General features: G+C 46.3%; 2 non-coding genes across 2 annotated transcripts; both read left to right on the plus strand.

Moving 5' to 3' along the window:
• Positions 1 to 1,287: 1,287 nt before the first annotated feature.
• Positions 1,288 to 1,359, plus strand: TRNAH-GUG (transfer RNA histidin (anticodon GUG)). Its single transcript has one exon. It is a non-coding gene; the product is annotated as a tRNA-His (tRNA).
• A 14,731-nt stretch (positions 1,360 to 16,090) lies between these two features.
• On the plus strand, positions 16,091 to 16,162 carry TRNAH-GUG (transfer RNA histidin (anticodon GUG)). The gene has a single exon. It is a non-coding gene; the product is annotated as a tRNA-His (tRNA).
• Positions 16,163 to 17,595: the final 1,433 nt, after the last annotated feature.

Consider the following 17,595-nt stretch of genomic DNA (forward strand, 5'->3'; position numbering starts at 1 on the left):
AGCCACCCATGCCCCAGATGTCAAAGAGAACAAGAAATAACACATGTTGGAAGTGAGGGTGAGACATTGAGGAGATATGATCCCCGTATGAAGCCGAGAAAAGGAGGAGGCGTGAACGTGCATCCATGTATGCAGGCGAGAAGGGAAGGAGCATTGGTCATGCATCCCTGCATGAGGGCGAGACAGGGAGGAGATATGATCCCCGTATGAAGCCCAGAGAAGGAGGAGGCTTGAACGTGCATCCATGTATGCGGGCGAGACAGGAAGGAGCATTGGTCATGCATCCCTGCATGAGGGTGAGACAGGGAGGAGATATGATCCCCGTATGAAGCCGAGAGAAGGAGGAGGCGTGAACGTGCATCCATGTATGCGGGCGAGACAGGAAGGAGCATTGGTCATGCATCCCTGCATGAGGGTGAGACAGGGAGGAGATATGATCCCCGTATGAAGCCGAGAGAAGGAGGAGGCGTGAACGTGCATCCATGTATGCGGGCGAGACGGGAAGGAGCATTGGTCATGCATCCCTTCCCGAGGGTGAGACAGGGAGGAGATAAAATCCCTGTATGAAGCCGAGAGAACGAGGAGACATGAACGTGCATCCATGTATGCGGGCGAGAAGGGAAGGAGCATTGGTCATGCATCCCTGTATGAGGGTGAGACAGGGAGGAGATAAAATCCCTGTATGAAGCCAAGAGAACGAGGCGGCATGAACATGCATCCTTGTATGCAGGTGTGACATGGAGTCATCATGAACATGCATCCCTTTATAAGGACATAACATGGAGGACGCATGAACATGAATGCCTGAATTTTATGGTGGTGGCCTTCGGGTGATTTGGCACGTGCAATTGGTGAAGAGCACTTCTCCTGCGCAAAAAAATAAATTTACTATTAGCACCCCGGAGGGAGCCTCTGCACTTCTTATAGGGAGAAAACTCTGCAATGGAAGGGGACAGGGTCAATAACAGCTGTAAACTCTCACAAGACCATCACTGCTCTCACACTTTCCTGCTCTCAGGCTGGCGGGCCATTATCGGCCCTGGCTGCCGCACCATTGCCAGGTTTGTGTAACTATATTATTTCTAATTGGCTCCACTTTGATGACTTTCCTTTGGATTCTGACTTGATTATTGAGATCTTAAATAAGTGACTGGGGATCAGGTGTCCACTTATTCTCATGGATAACATCACAACCAACCTTTAATTCAAACATGAGTCATGACATCACAGATGGAGTACAGCTTATGATAGAGGTGGAACGTCACATTGTAGCAGCCCAAGTAGCTCGCCGTGATCGTATAGTGGTTAGTGCTCTGTGTTGTGGCCGCAGCAACCTCGGTTCGAATCCGAGTCACGGCATTGTGGTGAGGCAATGTCACGTCACGGCAGTTGGGCAGATATTTTAGAATTTCCATTAATACATTGGCAATCTCTGTGGAGGACTGAAACAATTCGATGTCCTGTTACTGTTATGAACCTTTTGTTTCTTTAATGCTCTTTGCACACTTTTTCATCGGGTGACTGTAATGTATTTCAACCAAATCTAATCAAGAGCGCATTATGTGGTGACATTTGCAGTACATGAAACATTATAACACTGCCATTTACGTCAATAACCACTAGCTTGATTAAGACATATGTATTGCAGCGACAGTATTTCCCAGTTACAAATGGGAATAAAAACAACATCCGCGAGGGATTGAACCAACGACATTTAACTGATGTTGCCAATGGAGCGCGTTGCAGAGAGCGCGAGGTCCCGCCTTTAGAGTCACACGCTGATGATAATACAGATGTTTAAATAAACAGGCATATCTGTGGACTTGTGGTCTTTCTACATTGGGACTCATAGTCTAGTCCTAGGCTATTGTAGGCACTGGCGTATCTTTTAGTGGAATGAGAGGCATTCTGTAGTCGCGTGAAAGGACCTTTCAAGTCAATCTGATCTGTATTGTCCTGTGAAAAAAAGCGTTCTTAGACACAGTGAGGAGTTTTTGGGGATAATGGGAAAATCATTTCCAACTAAATGACAGGAATTTCTTAGTCCAATCATGAGGTGTGCTAGGCATTTTTATACTGTGGCGGAAAGAGAGAGAGTATAACAGTCATTATAAATAAAGGGCCAAGGAAGTGACAGTTTATGGAAGGAACAATTTGCACATAGTTTTAGAATGTGGTCAGGAGGAGGACAATGTGCTGACACATATGAAACATTAGAAGGTAGACATTATGGAAGCACATATATTTCTTTATTTTTATTGTATTTGGGGAGAGGGGGTTAATATAGCACGTCCAATGTGGAAAAGTGCTTTCCATAGCACCTTGCAGGTGGGCGACATCTAGAGCTGTGCAGTAGCCACCCATGCCCCAGACGTCAAAGAGAACAAGAAGTTACACATGTTGGAAGTGAGGGTGAGACATTGAGGAGATATGATCCCCGTATGAAGCCGAGAAAAGGAGGAGGCGTGAACGTGCATCCATGTATGCAGGCGAGAAGGGAAGGAGCATTGGTCATGCATCCCTGCATGAGGGTGAGACAGGGAGGAGATATGATCCCCGTATGAAGCCGAGAGAATGAGGAGGCGTGAACGTGCATCCATGTATGCGGGCGAGACAGGAAGGAGCATTGGTCATGCATCCCTGCATGAGGGTGAGACAGGGAGGAGATATGATCCCCGTATGAAGCCGAGAGAAGGAGGAGGCGTGAACGTGCATCCATTTATGCGGGTAAGACAGGAAGGAGCATTGGTCATGCATCCCTGCATGAGGGTGAGACAGGGAGGAGATATGATCCCCGTATGAAGCCGAGAGAAGGAGGAGGCGTGAACGTGCATCCATGTATGCGGGCGAGACGGGAAGGAGCATTGGTCATGCATCCCTTCCTGAGGGTGAGACAGGGAGGAGATAAAATCCCCGTATGAAGCCGAGAGAACGAGAAGACATGAACGTGCATCCATGTATGCGGGCGAGAAGGGAAGGAGCATTGGTCATGCATCCCTGCATGAGGGTGAGACAGGGAGGAGATAAAATCCCTTTATGAAGCCAAGAGAACGAGGAGGCATGAACATGCATCCTTGTATGCAGGTGTGACATGGAGTCATCATGAACATGCATCCCTTTATAAGGACATAACATGGAGGACGCATGAACATGAATGCCTGAATTTTATGGTGGTGGCCTTCGGGTGATTTGGCACGTGCAATTGGCAAAGAGCACTTCTCCTGTGCAAAAAAATAAATTTACTATTAGCACCCCGGAGGGAGCCTCTGCACTTCTTATAGGGAGAAAACTCTGCAATGGAAGGGGACAGGGTCAATAACAGCTGTAAACTCTCACAAGACCATCACTGCTCTCACACTTTCCTGCTCTCAGGCTGGCGGGCCATTATCGGCCCTGGCTGCCGCACCATTGCCAGGTTTGTGTAACTATATTATTTCTAATTGGCTCCACTTTGATGACTTTCATTTGGATTCTGACTTGATTATTGAGATCTTAAATAAGTGACTGGGGATCAGGTGTCCACTTATTCTCATGGATAACATCACAACCAACCTTTAATTCAAACATGAGTCATGACATCACAGATGGAGTACAGCTTATGATAGACGTGGAACGTCACATTGTAGCAGCCCAAGTAGCTCGCTGTGATTGTATAGTGGTTAGTACTCTGCATTGTGGCCGCAGCAACCTCGTTTCGAATCGGAGTCACGGCAGTTGGGCAGATATTTTACAATTTCCATTCATACATTGGCAATCTCTGTGGAGGACTGAAACAATTCGATATGTCCTGTTACTGTTATGAACCTTTTGTTTCTTTAATGCTCTTTGCACACTTTTTCATCGGGTGACTGTAATGTATTTCAACCAAATCTAATTAAGAGCGCATTATGTGGTGACATTTGCAGTACATGAAACATTATAACACTGCCATTTACGTCAATAACCACTAGCTTGATTAAGACATATGTATTGCAGCGACAGTATTTCCCAGTTACAAATGGGAATAAAAACAACATCCGCGAGGGATTGAACCAACGACATTTAACTGATGTTGCCAATGGAGCGCGTTACAGAGAGCGCGAGGTCCCGCCTTTACAGTCACACGCTGATGATAATACAGATGTTTAAATAAACAGGCATATCTGTGGACTTGTGGTCTTTCTACATTGGGACTCATAGTCTAGTCCTAGGCTATTGTAGGCACTGGCGTATCTTTTAGTGGAATGAGAGGCATTCTGTAGTCGCGTGAAAGGACCTTTCAAGTCAATCTGATCTGTATTGTCCTGTGAAAAAAAGCGTTCTTAGACACAGTGAGGAGTTTTTGGGGATAATGGGAAAATCATTTCCAACTAAATGACAGGAATTTCTTAGTCCAATCATGAGGTGTGCTAGGCTTTTTTATACTGTGGCGGAAAGAGAGAGAGTATAACAGTCATTATAAATAAAGGGCCAAGGAAGTGACAGTTTATGGAAGGAACAATTTGCACATAGTTTTAGAATGTGGTCAGGAGGAGGACAATGTGCTTACACATATGAAACATTAGAAGGTAGACATTATGGAAGCACATATATTTCTTTATTTTTATTGTATTTGGGGAGAGGGGGTTAATATAGCACGTCCAATGTGGAAAAGTGCTTTCCATAGCACCTTGCAGGTGGGCGACATCTAGATCTGTGCAGTAGCCACCCATGCCCCAGACGTCAAAGAGAACAAGAAGTTACACATGTTGGAAGTGAGGGTGAGACATTGAGGAGATATGATCCCCGTATGAAGCCGAGAGAAGGAGGAGGCGTGAACGTGCATCCATGTATGCAGGCGAGAAGGGAAGGAGCATTGGTCATGCATCCCTGCATGAGGGTGAGACAGGGAGGAGATATGATCCCCGTATGAAGCCGAGAGAAGGAGGAGGCGTGAACGTGCATCCATGTATGCGGGCGAGACAGGAAGGAGCGTTGGTCATGCATCCCTGCATGAGGGTGAGACAGGGAGGAGATATGATCCCCGTATGAAGCCGAGAGACGGAGGAGGCGTGAACGTGCATCCATGTATGCAGGCGAGAAGGGAAGGAGCATTGGTCATGCATCCCTGCATGAGGGTGAGACAGGGAGGAGATATGATCCCCGTATGAAGCCGAGAGAAGGAGGAGGCGTGAACGTGCATCCATGTATGCGGGCGAGACAGGAATGAGCATTGGTCATGCATCCCTGCATGAGGGTGAGACAGGGAGGAGATATAATCCCCGTATGAAGCCGAGAGAAGGAGGAGGCGTGAACGTGCATCCATGTATGCGGGCGAGACGGGAAGGAGCATTGGTCATGCATCCCTTCCTGAGGGTGAGACAGGGAGGAGATAAAATCCCTGTATGAAGCCGAGAGAAAGAGAAGACATGAACGTGCATCCATGTATGCGGGTGAGAAGGGAAGGAGCATTGGTCATGCATCCCTGCATGAGGGTGAGACAGGGAGGAGATAAAATCCCTTTATGAAGCCAAGAGAACGAGGCGGCATGAACATGCATCCTTGTATGCAGGTGTGACATGGAGTCATCATGAACATGCATCCCTTTATAAGGACATAACATGAAGGACGCATGAACATGAATGCCTGAATTTTATGGTGGTGGCCTTCGGGTGATTTGGCACGTGCAATTGGCAAAGAGCACTTCTCCTGTGCAAAAAAATAAATTTACTATTAGCACCCCGGAGGGAGCCTCTGCACTTCTTATAGGGAGAAAACTCTGCAATGGAAGGGGACAGGGTCAATAACAGCTGTAAACTCTCACAAGACCATCACTGCTCTCACACTTTCCTGCTCTCAGGCTGGCGGGCCATTATCGGCCCTGGCTGCCGCACCATTGCCAGGTTTGTGTAACTATATTATTTCTCATTGGCTCCACTTTGATGACTTTCATTTGGATTCTGACTTGATTATTGAGATCTTAAATAAGTGACTGGGGATCAGGTGTCCACTTATTCTCATGGATAACATCACAACCAACCTTTAATTCAAACATGAGTCATGACATCACAGATGGAGTACAGCTTATGATAGAGGTGGAACGTCACATTGTAGCAGCCCAAGTAGCTTGCCGTGATCGTATAGTGGTTAGTAGCAACCTCGTTTCGAATCCGAGTCACGGCAGTTGGGTAGATATTTTACAATTTCCATTAATACATTGGCAATCTCTGTGGAGGACTGAAACAATTCGATATGTCCTGTTACTGTTATGAACCTTTTGTTTCTTTAATGCTCTTTGCACACTTTTTCATCGGGTGACTGTAATGTATTTCAACCAAATCTAATTAAGAGCGCATTATGTGGTGACATTTGCAGTACATGAAACATTATAACACTGCCATTTACGTCAATAACCACTAGCTTGATTAAGACATATGTATTGCAGCGACAGTATTTCCCAGTTACAAATGGGAATAAAAACAACATCCGCGAGGGATTGAACCAACAACATTTAACTGATGTTGCCAATGGAGCGCGTTACAGAGAGCGCGAGGTCCCGCCTTTACAGTCACACGCTGATGATAATACAGATGTTTAAATAAACAGGCATATCTGTGGACTTGTGGTCTTTCTACATTGGGACTCATAGTCTAGTCCTAGGCTATTGTAGGCACTGGCGTATCTTTTAGTGGAATGAGAGGCATTCTGTAATCGCGTGAAAGGACCTTTCAAGTCAATCTGATCTGTATTGTCCTGTGAAAAAAAGCGTTCTTAGACACAGTGAGGAGATTTTGGGGATAATGGGAAAATCATTTCCAACTAAATGACAGGAATTTCTTAGTCCAATCATGAGGTGTGCTAGGCTTTTTTATACTGTGGCGGAAAGAGAGAGAGTATAACAGTCATTATAAATAAAGGGCCAAGGAAGTGACAGTTTATGGAAGGAACAATTTGCACATAGTTTTAGAATGTGGTCAGGAGGAGGACAATGTGCTTACACATATGAAACATTAGAAGGTAGACATTATGGAAGCACATATATTTCTTTATTTTTATTGTATTTGGGGTGAGGGGGTTAATATAGCACGTCCAATGTGGAAAAGTGCTTTCCATAGCAACTTGCAGGTGGGCGACATCTAGATCTGTGCAGTAGCCACCCATGCCCCAGATGTCAAAGAGAACAAGAAGTTACACATGTTGGAAGTGAGGGTGAGACATTGAGGAGATATGATCCCCGTATGAAGCCGAGAGAAGGAGGAGGCGTGAACGTGCATCCATGTATGCAGGCGAGAAGGGAAGGAGCATTGGTCATGCATCAATGCATGAGGATGAGACAGGGAGGAGATATGATCCCCGTATGAAGCCGAGAGAAGGAGGAGGCTTGAACGTGCATCCATGTATGCGGGCGAGACAGGAAGGAGCGTTAGTCATGCATCCCTGCATGAGGGTGAGACAGGGAGGAGATATGATCCCCGTATAAAGCTGAGAGAAGGAGGAGGCGTGAACGTGCATCCATGTATGCAGGCGAGAAGGGAAGGAGCATTGGTCATGCATCCCTGCATGAGGGTGAGACAGGGAGGAGATATGATCCCCGTATGAAGCCGAGAGAAGGAGGAGGCGTGAACGTGCATCCATGTATGCGGGCGAGACAGGAAGGAGCATTGGTCATGCATCCCTGCATGAGGGTGAGACAGGGAGGAGATATGATCCCCGTATGAAGCCGAGAGAAGGAGGATGCGTGAACGTGCATCCATGTATGCGGGCGAGACGGGAAGGAGCATTGGTCATGCATCCCTTCCTGAGGGTGAGAAAGGGAGGAGATAAAATCCCCGTATGAAGCCGAGAGAACGAGAAGACATGAACGTGCATCCATGTATGCGGGCGAGAAGGGAAGGAGCATTGGTCATGCATCCCTGCATGAGGGTGAGACAGGGAGGAGATAAAATCCCTTTATGAAGCCAAGAGAACGAGGCGGCATGAACATTCATCCTTGTATGCAGGTGTGACATGGAGTCATCATGAACATGCATCCCTTTATAAGGACATAACATGGAGGACGCATGAACATGAATGCCTGAATTTTATGGTGGTGGCCTTCGGGTGATTTGGCACGTGCAATTGGTGACGAGCACTTCTCCTGCGCAAAAAAATAAATGTACTATTAGCACCCCGGAGTGAGCCTCTGCACTTCTTATAGGGAGAAAACTCTGCAATGGAAGGGGACAGGTTCAATAACAGCTGTAAACTCTCACAAGACCATCACTGCTCTCACACTTTCCTGCTCTCAGGCTGGCGGGCCATTATCAGCCCTGGCTGCCGCACCATTGCCAGTTTTGTGTAACTATATTATTTCTAATTGGCTCCACTTTGATGACTTTCATTTGGATTCTGACTTGATTATTGAGATCTTAAATAAGTGACTGGGGATCAGGTGTCCACTTATTCTCATGGATAACATCACAACCAACCTTTAATTCAAACATGAGTCATGACATCACAGATGGAGTACAGCTTATGATAGAGGTGGAACGTCACATTGTAGCAGCCCAAGTAGCTCGCCGTGATCGTATAGTGGTTAGTACTCTGTGTTGTGGCCGCAGCAACCTCGGTTCGAATCCGGCAGTTGGGCAGATATTTTAGAATTTCCATTAATACATTGGCAATCTCTGTGGAGGACTGAAACAATTCGATATGTCCTGTTACTGTTATGAACCTTTTGTTTCTTTAATGCTCTTTGCACACTTTTTCATCGGGTGACTGTAATGTATTTCAACCAAATGTAATTAAGAGCACATTATGTGGTGACATTTGCAGTACATGAAACATTATAACACTGCCATTTACGTCAATAACCACTAGCTTGATTAAGATATATGTATTGCAGCGACAGTATTTCCCAGTTACAAATGGGAATAAAAACAACATCCGCGAGGGATTGAACCAACGACATTTAACTGATGTTGCCAATGGAGCGCGTTACAGAGAGCGCGAGGTCCCGCCTTTACAGTCACACGCTGATGATAATACAGATGTTTAAATAAACAGGCATATCTGTGGACTTGTGGTCTTTCTACATTGGCACTCATAGTCTAGTCCTAGGCTATTGTAGGCACTGGCGTATCTTTTAGTGGAATGAGAGGCATTCTGTAGTCGCGTGAAAGGACCTTTCAAGTCAATCTGATCTGTATTGTCCTGTGAAAAAAAGCGTTCTTAGACACAGTGAGGAGTTTTTGGGGATAATGGGAAAATCATTTCCAACTAAATGACAGGAATTTCTTAGTCCAATCATGAGGTGTGCTAGGCTTTTTTATACTGTGGCGGAAAGAGAGAGAGTATAACAGTCATTATAAATAAAAGGCCAAGGAAGTGACAGTTTATGGAAGGAACAATTTGCACATAGTTTTAGAATGTGGTCAGGAGGAGGACAATGTGCTTACACATATGAAACATTAGAAGGTAGAAATTATGGAAGCACATATATTTCTTTATTTTTATTGTATTTGGGGAGAGGGGGTTAATATAGCACGTCCAATGTGGAAAAGTGCTTTCCATAGCACCTTGCAGGTGGGCGACATCTAGAGCTGTGCAGTAGCCACCCATGCCCCAGACGTCAAAGAGAACAAGAAGTTACACATGTTGGAAGTGAGGGTGAGACATTGAGTAGATATGATCCCCGTATGAAGCCGAGAAAAGGAGGAGGCGTGAACGTGCATCCATGTATGCAGGCGAGAAGGGAAGGAGCATTGGTCATGCATCCCTGCATGAGGGTGAGACAGGGAGGAGATATGATCCCCGTATGAAGCCCAGAGAAGGAGGAGGCGTGAACGTGCATCCATGTATGCGGGCGAGACAGGAAGGAGCATTGGTCATGCATCCCTGCATGAGGGTGAGACAGGGAGGAGATATGATCCCCGTATGAAGCCGAGAGAAGGAGGAGGCGTGAACGTGCATCCATGTATGCGGGCGAGACAGGAAGGAGCATTGGTCATGCATCCCTGCATGAGGGTGAGACAGGGAGGAGATATGATCCCCGTATGAAGCCGAGAGAAGGAGGAGGCATGAACGTGCATCCATGTATGCGGGCGAGACGGGAAGGAGCATTGGTCATGCATCCCTTCCCGAGGGTGAGACAGGGAGGAGATAAAATCCCTGTATGAAGCCGAGAGAACGAGGAGACATGAACGTGCATCCATGTATGCGGGCGAGAAGGGAAGGAGCATTGGTCATGCATCCCTGCATGAGGGTGAGACAGGGAGGAGATATGATCCCCGTATGAAGCCAAGAGAACGAGGCGGCATGAACATGCATCCTTGTATGCAGGTGTGACATGGAGTCATCATGAACATGCATACCTTTATAAGGACATAACATGGAGGACGCATGAACATGAATGCCTGAATTTTATGGTGGTGGCCTTCGGGTGATTTGGCACTTGCAATTGGTGAAGAGCACTTCTCCTGCGCAAAAAAATAAATTTACTATTAGCACCCCGGAGGGAGCCTCTGCACTTCTTATAGGGAGAAAACTCTGCAATGGAAGGGGACAGGGTCAATAACAGCTGTAAACTCTCACAAGACCATCACTGCTCTCACACTTTCCTGCTCTCAGGCTGGCGGGCCATTATCGGCCCTGGCTGCCGCACCATTGCCAGGTTTGTGTAACTATATTATTTCTAATTGGCTCCACTTTGATGACTTTCATTTGGATTCTGACTTGATTATTGAGATCTTAAATAAGTGACTGGGGATCAGGTGTCCACTTATTCTCATGGATAACATCACAACCAACCTTTAATTCAAACATGAGTCATGACATCACAGATGGAGTACAGCTTATGATAGAGGTGGAACGTCACATTGTAGCAGCCCAAGTAGCTCGCCGTGATCGTATAGTGGTTAGTACTCTGTGTTGTGGCCGCAGCAACCTCGGTTCGAATCCGAGACACGGCATTGCGGTGAGGCAATGTCACGTCACGGCAGTTGGGCAGATATTTTAGAATTTCCATTAATACATTGGCAATCTCTGTGGAGGACTGAAACAATTCGATGTCCTGTTACTGTTATGAACCTTTTGTTTCTTTAATGCTCTTTGCACACTTTTTCATCGGGTGACTGTAATGTATTTCAACCAAATCTAATTAAGAGCGCATTATGTGGTGACATTTGCAGTACATGAAACATTATAACACTGCCATTTACGTCAATAACCACTAGCTTGATTAAGACATATGTATTGCAGCGACAGTATTTCCCAGTTACAAATGGGAATAAAAACAACATCCGCGAGGGATTGAACCAACGACATTTAACTGATGTTGCCAATGGAGCGCGTTACAGAGAGAGCGAGGTCCCGCCTTTACAGTCACACGCTGATGATAATACAGATGTTTAAATAAACAGGCATATCTGTGGACTTGTGGTCTTTCTACATTGGGACTCATAGTCTAGTCCTAGGCTATTGTAGGCACTGGCGTATCTTTTAGTGGAATGAGAGGCATTCTGTAGTCGCGTGAAAGGACCTTTCAAGTCAATCTGATCTGTATTGTCGTGTGAAAAAAAGCGTTCTTAGACACAGTGAGGAGTTTTTGGGGATAATGGGAAAATCATTTCCAACTAAATGACAGGAATTTCTTAGTCCAATCATGAGGTGTGCTAGGCTTTTTTATACTGTGGCGGAAAGAGAGAGAGTATAACAGTCATTATAAATAAAGGGCCAAGGAAGTGACAGTTTATGGAAGGAACAATTTGCACATAGTTTTAGAATGTGGTCAGAAGAAGGACAATGTGCTTACACATATGAAACATTAGAAGGTAGACATTATGGAAGCACATATATTTCTTTATTTTTATTGTATTTGGGGAGAGGGGGTTAATATAGCACGTACAATGTGGAAAAGTGCTTTCCATAGCACCTTGCAGGTGGGCGACATCTAGAGCTGTGCAGTAGCCACCCATGCCCCAGACGTCAAAGAGAACAAAAAGTTACACATGTTGGAAGTGAGGGTGAGACATTGAGGAGATATGATCCCCGTATGAAGCCGAGAAAAGGAGGAGGCGTGAACGTGCATCCATGTATGCAGGCGAGAAGGGAAGGAGCATTGGTCATGCATCCCTGCATGAGGGTGAGACAGGGAGGAGATATGATCCCCGTATGAAGCCGAGAGAAGGAGGAGGCGTGAACGTGCATCCATGTATGCAGGCGAGAAGGGAAGGAGCATTGGTCATGCATCCCTGCATGATGGTGAGACAGGGAGGAGATATGATCCCCGTATGAAGCCGAGAGAAGGAGGAGGCGTGAACGTGCATCCATGTATGCGGGCGAGACAGGAAGGAGCATTGGTCATTCATCCCTGCATGAGGGTGAGACAGGGAGGAGATATGATCCCCGTATGAAGCCGAGAGAAGGAGGAGGCGTGAACGTGCATCCATGTATGCGGGAGTGACAGGAAGGAGCATTGGTCATTCATCCATGCATGAGGGTGAGACAGGGAGGAGATATGATCCCCGTATGAAGCCGAGAGAAGGAGGAGGCGTGAACGTGCATCCATGTATGCGGGCGAGACAGGAAGGAGCATTGGTCATGCATCCCTGCATGAGGGTGAGACAGGGAGGAGATATGATCCCCGTATGAAGCCGAGAGAAGGAGGAGGCGTGAACGTGCATCCATGTATGCGGGCGAGACGGGAAGGAGCATTGGTCATGCATCCCTTCCCGAGGGAGAGACAGGGAGGAGATAAAATCCCCATATGAAGCCGAGAGATCGAGGAGACATGAACGTGCATCCATGTATGCGGGCGAGAAGGGAAGGAGCATTGGTCATGCATCCCTGCATGAGGGTGAGACAGGGAGGAGATAAAATCCCTGTATGAAGCCAAGAGAACGAGGCGGCATGAACATGCATCCCTTTATAAGGACATAACATTGAGGACGCATGAACATGAATGCCTGAATTTTATGGTGGTGGCCTTCGGGTGATTTGGCACGTGCAATTGGTGAAGAGCACTTCTCCTGCGCAAAAAAATAAATTTACTATTAGCACCCCGGAGGGAGCCTCTGCACTTCTTATAGGGAGAAAACTCTGCAATGGAAGGGGACAGGGTCAATAACAGCTGTAAACTCTCACAGGACCATCACTGCTCTCACACTTTCCTGCTCTCAGGCTGGCGGGCCATTATCGGCCCTGGCTGCCGCACCATTGCCAGGTTTGTGTAACTATATTATTTCTAATTGGCTCCACTTTGATGACTTTCATTTGGATTCTGACTTGATTATTGAGATCTTAAATAAGTGACTGGGGATCAGGTGTCCACTTATTCTCATGGATAACATCACAACCAACCTTTAATTCAAACATGAGTCATGACATCACAGATGGAGTACAGCTTATGATAGAGGTGGAACATCACATTGTAGCAGCCCAAGTAGCTCGCCATGATCTTATAGTGGTTAGTACTTTGCATTGTGGCCGCAGCAACCTCGGTTCGAATCTGAGTCACGGCATTGCGGTGAGGCAATGTCACGGCAGTTGGGCAGATATTTTAGAATTTCCATTAATACATTGGCAATCTCTGTGGAGGACTGAAACAATTCGATGTCCTGTTACTGTTATGAACCTTTTGTTTCTTTAATGCTCTTTGCACACTTTTTCATCGGGTGACTGTAATGTATTTCAACCAAATCTAATTAAGAGCGCATTATGTGGTGACATTTGCAGTACATGAAACATTATAACACTGCCATTTACGTCAATAACCACTAGCTTGATTAAGACATATGTATTGCAGCGACAGTATTCCCAGTTACAAATGGGAATAAAAACAACATCCGCGAGGGATTGAACCAACGACATTTAACTGATGTTGCCAATGGAGCGCGTTACAGAGAGAGCGAGGTCCCGCCTTTACAGTTACACGCTGATGATAATACAGATGTTTAAATAAACAGGCATATCTGTGGACTTGTGGTCTTTCTACATTGGGACTCATAGTCTAGTCCTAGGCTATTGTAGGCACTGGCGTATCTTTTAGTGGAATGAGAGGCATTCTGTAGTCGCGTGAAAGGACCTTTCAAGTCAATCTGATCTGTATTGTCCTGTGAAAAAAAGCGTTCTTAGACACAGTGAGGAGTTTTTGGGGATAATGGGAAAATCATTTCCAACTAAATGACAGGAATTTCTTAGTCCAATCATGAGGTGTGCTAGGCTTTTTTATACTGTGGCGGAAAGAGAGAGAGTATAACAGTCATTATAAATAAAGGGCCAAGGAAGTGACAGTTTATGGAAGGAACAATTTGCACATAGTTTTAGAATGTGGTCAGAAGAAGGACAATGTGCTTACACATATGAAACATTAGAAGGTAGACATTATGGAAGCACATATATTTCTTTATTTTTATTGTATTTGGGGAGAGGGGGTTAATATAGCACGTACAATGTGGAAAAGTGCTTTCCATAGCACCTTGCAGGTGGGCGACATCTAGAGCTGTGCAGTAGCCACCCATGCCCCAGACGTCAAAGAGAACAAAAAGTTACACATGTTGGAAGTGAGGGTGAGACATTGAGGAGATATGATCCCCGTATGAAGCCGAGAAAAGGAGGAGGCGTGAACGTGCATCCATGTATGCAGGCGAGAAGGGAAGGAGCATTGGTCATGCATCCCTGCATGAGGGTGAGACAGGGAGGAGATATGATCCCCGTATGAAGCCGAGAGAAGGAGGAGGCGTGAACGTGCATCCATGTATGCAGGCGAGAAGGGAAGGAGCATTGGTCATGCATCCCTGCATGAGGGTGAGACAGGGAGGAGATATGATCCCCGTATGAAGCCGAGAGAAGGAGGAGGCGTGAACGTGCATCCATGTATGCGGGCGAGACAGGAAGGAGCATTGGTCATTCATCCCTGCATGAGGGTGAGACAGGGAGGAGATATGATCCCCGTATGAAGCCGAGAGAAGGAGGAGGCGTGAACGTGCATCCATGTATGCGGGCGAGACAGGAAGGAGCATTGGTCATTCATCCCTGCATGAGGGTGAGACAGGGAGGAGATATGATCCCCGTATGAAGCCGAGAGAAGGAGGAGGCGTGAACGTGCATCCATGTATGCGGGCGAGACAGGAAGGAGCATTGGTCATGCATCCCTGCATGAGGGTGAGACAGGGAGGAGATATGATCCCCGTATGAAGCCGAGAGAAGGAGGAGGCGTGAACTTGCATCCATGTATGCGGGCGAGACAGGAAGGATTATTGGTCATGCATCCCTGCATGAGGGTGAGACAGGGAGGAGATATGATCCCCGTATGAAGCCGAGAGAAGGAGGAGGCGTGAACGTGCATCCATGTATGCGGGCGAGATGGGAAGGAGCATTGGTCATGCATCCCTTCCTGAGGGTGAGACAGGGAGGAGATAAAATCCCTGTATGAAGCCGAGAGAACGAGAGGACATGAACGTGCATCATTGTATGCGGGCGAGAAGGGAAGGAGCATTGGTCTTGCATCCCTGCATGAGGGTGAGACAGGGAGGAGATAAAATTCCTGTATGAAGCCAAGAGAACGAGGCGGCATGAACATGCATCCTTGTATGCAGGTGTGACATGGAGTCATCATGAACATGCATCCCTTTATAAGGACATAACATTGAGGACGCATGAACATGAATGCCTGAATTTTATGGTGGTGGCCTTCGGGTGATTTGGCACGTGCAATTGGTGAAGAGCACTTCTCCTGCGCAAAAAAATAAATTTACTATTAGCACCCCAGAGGGAGCCTCTGCACTTCTTATAGGGAGAAAACTCTGCAATGGAAGGGGACAGGGTCAATAACAGCTGTAAACTCTCACAAGACCATCACTGCTCTCACACTTTCCTGCTCTCAGGCTGGCGGGCCATTATCGGCCCTGGCTGCCGCACCATTGCCAGGTTTGTGTAACTATATTATTTCTAATTGGCTCCACTTTGATGACTTTCATTTGGATTCTGACTTGATTATTGAGATCTTAAATAAGTGACTGGGGATCAGGTGTCCACTTATTCTCATGGATAACATCACAACCAACCTTTAATTCAAACATGAGTCATGACATCACAGATGGATTACAGCTTATGATAGAGGTGGAACGTCACATTGTAGTAGCCCAAGTAGCTCGCCGTGATCGTATAGTGGTTAGTACTCTGCGTTGTGGCCGCAGCAACCTCGGTTCGAATCCGAGTCACGGCATTGCGGTGAGGCAATGTCACGGCAGTTGGGCAGATATTTTAGAATTTCCATTAATACATTGGCAATCTCTGTGGAGGACTGAAACAATTCGATATGTCCTGTTACTGTTATGAACCTTTTGTTTCTTTAATGCTCTTTGCACACTTTTTCATCGGGTGACTGTAATGTATTTCAACCAAATCTAATTAAGAGCGCATTATGTGGTGACATTTGCAGTACATGAAACATTATAACACTGCCATTTACGTCAATAACCACTAGCTTGATTAAGACATATGTATTGCAGCGACAGTATTTCCCAGTTACAAATGGGAATAAAAACAACATCCGCGAGGGATTGAACCAGCGACATTTAACTGATGTTGCCAATGGAGCGCGTTACAGAGAGCGCGAGGTCCCGCCTTTACAGTCACACGCTGATGATAATACAGATGTTTAAATAAACAGGCATATCTGTGGACTTGTGGTCTTTCTACATTGGGACTCATAGTCTAGTCCTAGGCTATTGTAGGCACTGGAGTATCTTTTAGTGGAATGAGAGGCATTCTGTAGTCGCGTGAAAGGACCTTTCAAGTCAATCTGATCTGTATTGTCCTGTGAAAAAAAGCGTTCTTAGACACAGTGAGGAGTTTTTGGGGATAATGGGAAAATCATTTCCAACTAAATGACAGGAATTTCTTAGTCCAATCATGAGGTGTGCTAGGCTTTTTTATACTGTGGCGGAAAGAGAGAGAGTATAACAGTCATTATAAATAAAGGGCCAAGGAAGTGACAGTTTATGGAAGGAACAATTTGCACATAGTTTTAGAATGTGGTCAGGAGGAGGACAATGTGCTTACACATATGAAACATTAGAAGGTAGACATTATGGAAGCACATATATTTCTTTATTTTTAGTGTATTTGGGGAGAGGGGGTTAATATAGCACGTCCAATGTGGAAAAGTGCTTTCCATAGCACCTTGCAGGTGGGCGACATCTAGAGCTGTGCAGTAGCCACCCATGCCCCAGACGTCAAAGAGAACAAGAAGTTACACATGTTGGAAGTGAGGGTGAGACATTGAGGAGATATGATCCCCGTATGAAGCCGAGAGAAGGAGGAGGCGTGAACGTGCATCCATGTATGCGGGCGAGACAGGAAGGAGCATTGGTCATGCATCCCTGCATGAGGGTGAGACAGGGAGGAGATATGATCCCCGTATGAAGCCGAGAGAAGGAGGAGGCGTGAACGTGCAGCCATGTATGCGGGCGAGACAGGAAGGAGCATTGGTCATGCATCCCTGCATGAGGGTGAGACAGGGAGGAGATATGATCCCCGTATGAAGCCGAGAGAAGGAGGAGGCGTGAACGTGCATCCATGTATGCAGGCGAGAAGGGAAGGAGCATTGGTCATGCATGCCTGCATGAGGGTGAGACAGGAAGGAGCATTGGTCAT

Source organism: Ambystoma mexicanum, assembly GCF_040938575.1.
Source record: "Ambystoma mexicanum isolate Mex_15411 chromosome 12 unlocalized genomic scaffold, UKY_AmexF1_1 Mex_chr12_unloc.1, whole genome shotgun sequence".
NCBI lineage: Eukaryota > Metazoa > Chordata > Amphibia > Caudata > Ambystomatidae > Ambystoma > Ambystoma mexicanum.